This window comes from Molothrus aeneus, chromosome 1, assembly GCF_037042795.1.
Source record: "Molothrus aeneus isolate 106 chromosome 1, BPBGC_Maene_1.0, whole genome shotgun sequence".
Lineage (NCBI taxonomy): Eukaryota > Metazoa > Chordata > Aves > Passeriformes > Icteridae > Molothrus > Molothrus aeneus.
The window spans coordinates 32,449,745-32,461,233 of NC_089646.1; positions in this window are offsets into that span (position 1 = coordinate 32,449,745).

The following is an 11,489-nucleotide window of genomic DNA, read 5'->3' on the forward strand; positions in this document are numbered from 1 at the left end:
CCACCTGGAAAAGTCCTGTTCTACACCTCTGTTAAGTTTTTGGTTGGCCAAGCCAACCAAAACATGAGAACCAAGTCCCTGCTTGTCAGGACTAACAGCACGTGTCCTCAGGGATGCAGCAGTCAGCACAAGTAGATTTGATCAGTTCTTCTGAACCAAACTACACCAATGCTTTCACAGAGAGTGACAGGGTTGCAACACTGAGCATTTGGGGCAGGGAGCTCTATGTGCCTGCCACCTGTCCTGGGAATGATTCAGGGTGCTGGCCATAAAGAGGGAACCTCTCCACTGAGTTGAAAGAGGCAGGTTAACTCTCTAACCCTGGGAGTGAATATGCCTCTTGGTCTTGAAACTCTCACTTGCCTTGAAACTCTCACTTGCAATTCCTGATTCTCCTGTTAAGAATAGCTAAGTAAAAAACCACAGTTGTTCTTAGCAGCTCAGCCTTAGGCAATATGCTTATTTAATCTCCAGCACCCTAGCAAATTTTCAGTATCACGCAACAGGATCCTTGGTGGGACTTACTCCCTTGTGAAAAAAACAAAGCCAGATCCTAAAATGGAGGGAAGAAGAGCAAGAAGAGCAAGATTTAAATGTCAGTAGGCTGATGCACATTTTTGTTCAGGTATATGGATTGCTTTGTCTTTCCTCCACAGCCAGTAGGAGTTGTTCTTACCATGTACATGAGGGACATAAGAAACAAGTTCTATGCCTTTCCCCTTCCAGCAAGCAGCTCTGTTACGTTCCTAATTGCATGGCAGTCATCAGAAATGCAATCTGGTGGTTTTAAAGTACCTGCAGCAATTATATCCTGTTCCACCTGAATTTCTATTTTGTTGTGGCAGTGAGTTCTTAGCAAATTAAATGTATTCTGGGCAACATCAAGGAAGAACATTCTGTTCTTCAATGGAGCCTTATCTTTGCAAGTCACATGAAATATACCCATTGCATATGCCCTACAAACTAACTAGATTAGATCTAATTATACCAAATAAACCAACCCTCCTGTGTGAATCAAACAAGCAACATTTGCATGTGTGCATGTAAAACCATGTCACTTCACATTTAAGAGGAGACTGAGGTACAGTTTTGATCTCTGAGAGCTTTTCCATCAGAGAAAAGGCTACCCAGTGCTGTGATGGTTTTCTGACGAGCATCTGTGCCTCTCTGGCTTTTGATGCTCTTCAGTATTAAAGCACTCTTTATAGGCACATTAAATTTTGTTATTACAGTTTACTCGTGCAACTGTGGCTTCTCTTGAAGTATCTGCAATGATTAAATGGAACTAAAAGAATATAAAACTGAAATAGAAGTGTATAACCATGGGTTGCATTAAAAAAAAAACAACCCAAAAATAAAAGGCTGTTATCACTTACTGTTCCTGTATGATAAATAGACAATAGATGAGGTGGAGAAGAACCTTCTGTATTCAGGATACATGAACTCTTTGGGGCAGAAGAGAGCCTTCAGCATTCTCCCATAGCCTTGTTCAGGAGCTCCCATGGGCTGGGGGCCAACAGGCCCTTGCAAAGTGAAACACTGCTTGAACTTCACCCCAGGAACTTGGCAGAGCCTAAAAGAGAGCCCCAGCCTGCAGGCAGACCTGCTTGACTTAAGGCCTTTTCAAATTTTACTGCAGATCCTTCTGCGTGGAGTCTGCTTCAGACATCTCTGTCTCTGTCTAACCTACCTGACTTGCTGGAGACTGATTTCTTTACTCCCTGCCCCATGTGCCTCCCAATCCTCCAAGCTCTTGCCCACAAGGTCCCCTGTATTTGCACACCTGGAGTAGTGACTTCCTCAGCCTCGCTGTGCAGGTTCTGCAGAGGGAAATGGCCACCAGGAACCCTCCTCTGCACAAGTCTCTGCCTGTACCTGAGCCTGTGGGGGAACTCCCACGATATTGGGGCAGGGTGCTCATGACTTGGGACACCTCCAAGCCAGCCCAAGCAGCCAGGCAGGGCTGGACAGCACCCTGGGTGCTGATACAGCTCCAGCATGACCTGCCTTTCCAGCTGGTGCTGTTTCAAGCTTCTGTCCCATCAGTGCCCTTTGCTCACATGTTCAAACTCCCTATCACATGGCATTTCCAGCAAAATGAGTCCCACTTAACCTCTGATCATGCTCTATAACCACTGGTGAACTCCTCCTGCCTGTTCTTCCCTGACAGCTGTCTCTGCCTGCTCCTCTCAGGAGTAGTACATGTAGAAACTCAAGGGTGCTAAAACTCCCCCCTGACCCTGACAGGACAGTGCTTCTGCTTCTCCAGGGACTCGTCTGAAACACATCTAAAGGTTTCTTTCCTCACAGAGAACACTGTTATAGTGATGTACCTTCCTTCTGGCTTGTCCTCTAGTCCCCCACCCCTTCAGTGCCCTGGGGACAGAAGGGGCATCACATTTTGTCATCCATCAGGTGTGCAACCCAGGAAAGGAGGAGACACCTCTGGGCTCCACACAGGAATGACTGTAGTCTGTCTGCAAACAGCTGCTTGTTTGTGTCTGATAACAATCAAATTAACTTTCTCCTATTTTTCCCTTTGGAGCATTGCTGTACAGATGAGGAAAAGACAGGACACAAAATAGGGCACACAAAAAAGGGCACAAAATACTCAGGCAAGTTTGCTGAAATTTATTATACGGGTAAAAAACCCAGACACCCTAACTTTGGATTATATGGCTGAAACACAAGCCCATCCTCCTTTTCACAGCAAAGCTTCAGAGCAGCACCTATCAAAGAGCACACATGATACAAGCAACACAAGCAATCTAAGTCAATTCTTGCAGAAGGAAATACATATGGCTGCCAGTAATAGGTCCATACTGAAGTAACCAAGGTATGTTGGACACCTGATGACATATAAGGCTGTCCTGTCTGTTGAAAAAACCAAGGATCTCTCTCTGACCTTTTCTTATGTATTTATCTACCTTGTTTTGGAAAAACATTGGATAACATTAAAGATACTAGCAGAGCGTCTCAATATTACAGACAGCATTGAAGAACAAACAAATAAATGCACAAAAAACCCCGTGATCACAGCTGAAATAAACTGGTTCTGGCAGCAAACTTCTACTTAAGTGGTCACTGGACAGATTCCATCCTTACAATGATCTATTTTGAGAGGGTTTATTCTTCCAACAATAACAGAAACAGTCACGAACAGAGGGAGTCCTATAAAGTAACTAAAGGGTACATGAGAACAATATGTGATTTTTTTGTTGTTGTTGTTTTAAAAAAACTGTTAGAGTGTGTGTGATTGAAATTTATAGCTGTGCATCCAAAATAATTTACTTAGAAGTCTGTATCTATTGCAGTACTTGGTGTAGAGGAAGAGGAAATAAATTGCATTTTCCAGCATTCCTACCTCTGATGCTGGGCCTGTGATGATTCACACAGCCCTGGAGGTCAGCCAGGGGACTCAGAAGCCACAAAGCCCCAGTGCACACTGTGCATCTCCTGTGCTCTGCTCAGCTCTCACAGGCCCTCAGTGTGGACTCATCCTTAGAGAAGATGCCCCAGGGTTGTGGTGCTGGCTGTTATCCATCTGAAAAACTCCCCATGAATGCAGGACTCCCAAATACCAGTTTTAGTCTCTGACATAGAGCACAGGAGCCAGGAAACTGCTGAGGTCCAATCCATTATGCTTTCTGATTTATATCCAAATTACTCAATTTTAGCAGGTTTCCTAAAAAATTACATAGTTTTGATCATACCATCTGATCCTTTGTCTGTGGTTCCCTCTGCACCAGTCTTTTTTTTAACCCCACAGCAAATTTTCAGGAAATTAATTTTCAAAGATGACCATATTCTCATAGCTATAGTAAGAATTGGCAAGGAAGGAAAAGCAGGCTAAACTCAGCTGCTATGAATGATGTTAGCAACTGGCTGGCTGATCAGCACACATGGAAATCTGGTATCTAGAGTAGTTCACCAGACTTTTGCCTCATTGAGGTATTAAAGAGGACAAAAGGCACCAAACTATAGGAAAATGGGTTTCCTACACGCATTCTGTGGCTCAAAACCGTCTTGTTTCAAGTATCAAAGCAAGATTCTTCCATGTTCAAACATGAAGTTAACCGAGGAACAAGGTGCTATGTAAGTTCAGATGTAAAAGAACCAAAGCTCATGACTATACCGTGGGAAATGCCAATTTACTGCCAGTTTCATACTTAATGGAAATCAATGAAATTATCCATGATCCAAGAGCTTTGCAGATGGACCTCAAGTGTCCTCTCTCAGGATTCCTAGGATCCTGCCCTTGTAGAACTTTCCAGCCTCCCAGAACTTAGGAGAAAAACAGGATCATTGCAGAAGAGCTTCTATGATGGAACAGAAACCATGAATGATCTTTCACTTAAATGAAACTGGAAATAACAATCTGATTAAAATAAAACAATTGTTATTGCATTTTTTGCCTTCTGATCAGTTTCTAGAAATAATTGTGCACTAACCCATTAGGGTATCACTAACCTTTTATCCTGTCATATGACACAATATATTAATTTTCTTGCTCTTTCATTTGGCAGAGAATGGCATTTCTGCCAAAGCATATGAAATTTTTCAAGACATTTCACATATCCTGATTATTTTGAAGAAACATCTGGCTCAGTTCAGCTGAGGAAATTTGCATATTCATTCATCTTCTAATCTTAAATGTAACTTACACCATAAGACTTAAGGTACAGGAGAGTGCAATTGTAACTGAACAAGTCCAGAAAATAAGAGATGTTTTTCCCTCACACACAGCAGGCTGAAGAAGCCCCAAGAGCCAATGACTGCCTCTGTTCAAACTGGAGAGACTTGTCCATGCATCAGTGTATGGAGCCTCCTTTATTCCACAGGGCAACCACGGCCCCCTGAAAAGGATCCAAAACACTCAAGGCAACCCAAGTGTGAGTAAGAATACTTAAACTCACCAGTAAACTGAAGCTTGGGCAGACTCCAGAGCATGGCTCAGATGGGCTTTTCATAGGAAACACCACTGAACAGTAGTCACAAGTCCTCTAGCATGATGCAGCTTCTGCCTGTTTATATTCCATCCTCTCCAGATAGGGATTTAGTTATTGTACAAGGCTTGATAGAACTTTTGAAATAGTCAGGCAAGACTTCACCCATTCAAGTGTAAGAGAAAGAAAAGAGCACAAAAACAGCAAATCAAGCCTTCATCCTTCTTGTATCACTTCTGGAATACCTTCCTTCCTGCCTGCTTCAGCTGTGGCCCATTATAGCCTGAGAGGGTAAAAGAAAGGAAGCAGGTGTTGAGAAGTCCCTTACAATGATAATGATGAAAGGATGACCCAAGGAAGTTTGCTTGGGTCCCCAGCAGGGAGGGGATTTCATCTCTAAGCACCTTCTTCTCTGTGTCCTGGCTCACCAAAGCATTGCCCTAACCATCCAAAAAAGGTGCAACTACACTGCCTGTTCTCATTCTGTGCTGCCACTCTCTCCCTGCCCCAGGTGCTGTTATTGGACAAACTGGAACCCACCAAAGAGTCCCTGCTGACCCTGTGGCTACCAGAAGAGCTTGGGTTGATACAGGAGCACCCTTTGCTCACAATTAATGAATCATGCAGATAATAGGAAAGTACTAGGTTGGCTTGCATTTGTCCAGGACACCACAGCTGGCACGGTGGAAGACTGGCTGAGCCAAGGTGGTACTGCAGAACCACAGGAGCACATGAAAATGCTCCTGCAGTTCTGCTGCTTGCCTGCCTGGATGGTCATTACATGGTCATGAAATGCTTAGCACAAAGCAGGGATAGCTGATTATGCCTGCTAAATACTGCTGTGGTTCCAGCACTAAGTGGCTCTATTAGCAAGTTCGTTTTGCCAGTTCTGAATTGCAGTGAAACTTGGGAAGATAAAAACATCAAAGGAATCCTTTTAGCTAACCAGATAAGTCTTGTCTTTATTCCTATGACCTTTTAAAATTTCTCACCCTATTCAATTTGAAAACCTGCTGTAGGCTGTTAGAATTTAAATAAATATACACTTATTTGGAGACTTTAAAGGTAAATGAAAAGTTACATATACTGGACAAAATTGCTTCTTTTTAATGGTTTGCAGGTACATAAGAAATAGAATTAAATAGCCTTCTGGTTGCCCAAATTGTCCATTATAATCCCCCTGGCCAGTAATTTTCTTAACTGAATTGTAAAGCTCTCATAAAGATTGTGATGTATCTTGAAGATGAATCTGCCTGCTCTCAGCCCTATCTCTACAAATTATTATTAGCAAAAAAACTGTGTCCATCAACTTTCTCTACACAAACTTCTGCAAAAGCATTAAAGGACTGACTTAAACACCAAAGGAGCTGGGATTCAGAAAGGAGCTTAACCAAAGGGGACTGAAAGGCTCTAAACTGAGGCCTAGCAAAAGAACCCATCCAATAAGAATCCAATGACTAAGGATGGAGTGTCTTTTAAATTCCCTGCTTAGTTTTAGTCTATATTTGCTCTTATTTAAATAATGAATAGTTCTCATTTATGTTCTAACCAGAATTAGCTCCTAAGAGCCAAAGCCTTTCTTATCATGGGTACTTGTTTTAACTGAAGTCATCTCAAAGCTCTGGATGACTTGGTGGTCCCCAGCCAACAGGAAATCACCTTTCCTCTTTTGTAAATAACTGAAACTTTTTTTTTCAATTTAAAAATAGTATCCATTACAAATAGATTTTGTGAGAGAGTTCTGCATAATTGAAAACACATGCAAAGCATTCAAATACCACAGGAATGAAAACTATAAATATGTTGTAGATCAATACAAGACAGAGTTTGCACATCCCTCTGCTTTCAGTGCAGAGCTGTGATGAAGCGCTAGCTCTGTAATGTGAACAAAAATTTCAGGGAGATTGCCTTTTCTGGAGATTTGGACTTCTAACTGTATGAACAGACTATGTTGAAGCTCTCCAACAAATGTCACCTGAAGTCCAAAGCATGTCACTATGGAACAGCTTAAATGTCCTCCCTGTGCCTTTCAGCACAATCAAATAATGTCCTTAAGCCCTACTACATTTGACTTCAAAAATTTCATAAGGCTCCTTAACTTTTATTTAAAGTTGCTGTAGCTCTAAAAGTCTTGAAGACCTGGCACAAAATCCCTAATTAAATATTTTGTGATGTTCATACAGTTTTCTACACAATTTAGCTAGCCAGAAACATTTTAGTGCTTAAACAAAGGAGGAGGTGTCAGTGTGAGATCAACCCCAGGCAGAGATTGTATTAGTTCTTGGGAAGACCATGTTGGCTTATCCAGAGGGAAGGGGCGCTGGTTCATGATGCTTTGCTGGGCTGCTACACATAATGCCACTTTCAGTCACTTTCTTTCAGAATCTTCCCATTTCATATGAACTGAAGAAATAAATCCAAGTTGCCTTCAAATGTGTTCAATCACTGCAAGCACATGTCCTTAACAGAGCATCAGGGGTGCTGGGGGAATGTAGGGGGTCAGAAATACACTGCCAGTCCTCAGCACAGTGGGCAGAGCCTTGAGGGTGGTTATTGCTAAGTACAGATACAGCTGCATGGTGCTTTGCATATTGTTAGACTTGCAGAGCTCGTTTTGTTTAAAGTGTTACTAACCCTCCCTTCACCTGATTTCCCTCCCTCACTTGTAGAATTATTAATACATTTTTTACTCAAAGACTAAAGTTGTAAAGGAGTCTCCTTCTTTATATTCATGCATCTTTTTCACAGCTGCAGAAGATGTTTGGAACACTCCACTTCATTGTGCTTTCCCTCTCAGTTTGCACGGCTGAGACGAAGAAGATGATGAACTCTTGTCTTGCAGATACTGCAAAGCAGCCTCAGACAGAATTGTTGTTTTTAACATTTTTTTTGAAAGTTCTCTCTCCCTTCTGCCCTCAGTCACAGAGGGCAGAATATATTCTGGAATTGGCCCTGAGAATTTATTCTGAAGCTTTCCACCACACTTCAGACAGGGAGATTTTCATTATAACTCACTTCTGTGCTAAGTGTGAAGAACAAGCAAAAAATTAAAGCAAACAAACTGATCTCACTGTTCTGATAGTTCATCTGCAGTTTGACAAGAAAATTTTGAGATGTCTTGTCAATTAAAGACATCTACCAGAACCCAGAGCTGGATTTCTCCTGAGGAATTGGTGAAAACCACACCCATGCAAAACACTGAGCCAAAACATGTGGCTGCTGCTGCCAGTGCTCCAGGCTGGGGCTGTGGTGCCTCAGCAATGCTCCTTGCACAGAACCACACATTCAGCTGGAAAAGACCTTTAAGATCCCAGTGTTAACCCAATGTTAACCCAGCACTGCCAAGGCCACTTCTCACCCCACTGCCAAGTGACAACACCACCACAGCAATGACATCCAATGGCAATGTCAATGTGGGGTTCATTTCCTCATTTTCACTCATCAGTGACCTTCAGCTGAGCTTTTCTACTTGGAAGATTATGCCTAAAAATATAAACATTTGTATGTAAAAGTATAGGGTCACAGAAGAGGAAGGGAATATAAATGTGTATCTGGGTGAAATCCAGTAATTTGGCTGGCCAAAACAGGTAAACAGCTTCATCATTTGCTCCTGGTTTCAGACTTTTGAATTTCATCCTAGACAAATAAACAGCCTGAAAAAGTAAAGAAGCTCCAACTTCCCATTATTGTCTAAAAAAACCAAATATAGCCATTTGGCTTATATATTAAATTTCTTTACTTTTGTCAACGTCTCAACTAAATTTCTTGATTTCTTCTTGATTTGAATAAAATTCAAACACAAGGAAAGGTATTAGTAATTAATTAGTCTTCTCTCAGCACTCATCTGATGTAGTTTTTATTTGTTACCAGAACATCCACAAGAGTTGAACTGATAAAAAAATTGCTCAGTGAAGAATTTTTTATAACTTGAATTTCCTTGGCCTCTAGGTCTTAGCAAAGCCTGATTTTTCTTGTTTTTATTTCTCATTCTAGAACACACCATTCGATTACTAGTTTTTCTTGCCAAAAGTTCTTTTGCATTATGTAATAATAGAAGTGGGTACCCTGAAATGTAGCAGAACAAACAATTTGTAACTGAGAGATCAAATAATATCTATTTTCATTTAATAATTTTGTTATTAATTCATAAAAACTTATGTTTTGCCTTCATCTAAATACCACTCACTATAACAGCAGCATGAAAGTCAATATATACAAACTGAATAGTCTATATATATTGAATATATATAGTTAATAAATACAGGTTTGCATGTACAACCCCATTTTCCTCCTCTTCACTTATGCTTCTCTTTTCTTTACTTTCTTTTCTTCGGGTCTATTCCATTTTTTAGACTTTGATTTCAGACACAGCACAGGACTAAATTCAGACTATGCATATTGGATATAATAACCTTTACTGAGAGGAATGGCAACGACCACACATTGGATCTGAATTTTTTAAATAACTTTTTTCACCTTTTTAAAATTATTTTAATAACTTTTTTCACCTTCTGTCCATGAGCAGCAGAACTGAACCATTTGCAGTGTGAACTATTTGCAGTGAAGCCTCTTGTGCTGGGCACCAAAAGCTTTCCCTTCCTCCCAGGGCACTACATGCAGCAATGCTCTGAGCAACCAGCTGCAATTAAGCAGCGTGGCTGAGGAAAGATTTGTGGAGCTATTTTGTTCTTTTTGGGGAGACAGCTTAAATTATAGATCTAAGAAGCAGATTTTTCTATTACAGGACACACACACGTGTTCTGTAATGATTTTAATCATGCTATACAGTGTTTCCCATGCTGGGCTCTTAGCTCTGGTCACCAGTGCAGTCTACATGCTAGACAGATTTTACCCTCACTATTTCACTTAAGCCAGGGATTGCAAGTAGGCTGCTGTATTAAATCAATTTTTTGGTTCTCACAGGGGAACACAGTAAAGCAATGTTAGATTTTCCAGTATTGGCAAAGAAAGCTGAAATAAAATAACCATATTACAATGCAGATTTAAAACAGAACCAGTGCAAATTTACTGCTCCTATTGCAGAGAATACGAGTAAAGGACATGGGTGTTCATTTAAGATGAACTCAGAAGACTAACTCCTACACATTTAATATATAACCCTGCCCACATGTGATCAGAACTTTTAAAGGTTATTATGTAATGCATTTGGGAGCAGGGCATTAAAAATACACCTTTGTCCCAGTCAAGCAGCAGTTCCTGCTGACATTTCTGCAAGCAGGAGCCCCTCCAGCTGTGGGGCAGGGTGGTAACCCCTGATTTGGGGCTGCAGGAGCCTGAGTGTCCTCCCTGCCCTGCCAGCAGAACATCAGGGCCTGACCCTGCCACCTGTTACTCTGCAGCAGCTGAAGATGAGTGGAGGTGGTGATGGAGGAGTGGCAAGGGGCAAATAATGGCACAGCTCCTCCTGTGCTCCCTGGTTAACCCATGGCCTGGCAAGCTGTGGCCACGCTGTGCAAATGGCAGCAGGCAGACTTGGGAAACCCAACCCAAACCAAAGCCTGCATGAGCTCTTTCCTTCTATTTCCCCCCAGACCCCCAATGGGTCCTCCTCAGTGCTGTCAGCTACAGAAGGTGGATCCAGGTGGATTTAAGTTCTAAGGTGACGGCAACTCCTCACTGGGAGTACAACAGCTCCACTTGCTCAGTTTGCCTTCCTTTTATGCCATAAATATCAGTGTCTAAGTGGGGCATTTAGATATAGGCTGGTTGCTTTGTAATATATTTTTTTCTCCTCTCTCCATTGCCTGTATATTCACTGCTTGCTCTAGCCTCCAAGGAAGAGGTTACTCTCTGAATTACTGCTATGAGTCAGTGGGAATACAGTCCAAAAAATGCAGCATTTTGCCCATTTTTCTGATGTTAACACATTAAAGAGTATGTTACACTAAAGTTCAGCTGCCAGCATTCTCATTACTTCTGACTTCTATTTCAGGGAAGTGCTGAGGTTATTTCTTAAGCAGTCCAGGCAATTTCACTGGGCCATAAAACAACTGAGCTTCTGTGGTGAACTCTTATCCCTCACCCATAATATATGAAACAGCATATACAGGGAGCAAGGTGCAACTGAGTATGTTCAGTTTACTTTATTTCTTAGAAAAGCTTTAAAGGAGCTTTTGCTGTGAGACTACTTCTCCTTCAGTGTCCTCCCACCAAGGAGTCTACAGAGTGGATATTCTTGTTAAGTATATTCTCTTTGATAGGTCACTTTTTTGGCTGGGGTTTGCTGATTTGATTGTTTCTAGATAACTTTTTTTTTTTAAGAAATTTTTATCTTCTTCCTAGCCAAAGTATCAATTAATGTTTTTAGAGAAAACAGAACTTTTCAGCAAAAATTTGCTCTTTTGAGCTGAATGATACAAAATCAATCTTTTAACACCCCTCTGTGCAACAGGGAAGCCTGAATCAATTTCATTAAAATATGATGAAAAAATATGGGTCTTGTGCAGCCATGATCATGTGCTTTCACTGCAATTATCCACTCTCCTGATTGGAAGAGGTCTGTGCCTCCATGAACCATGGTGA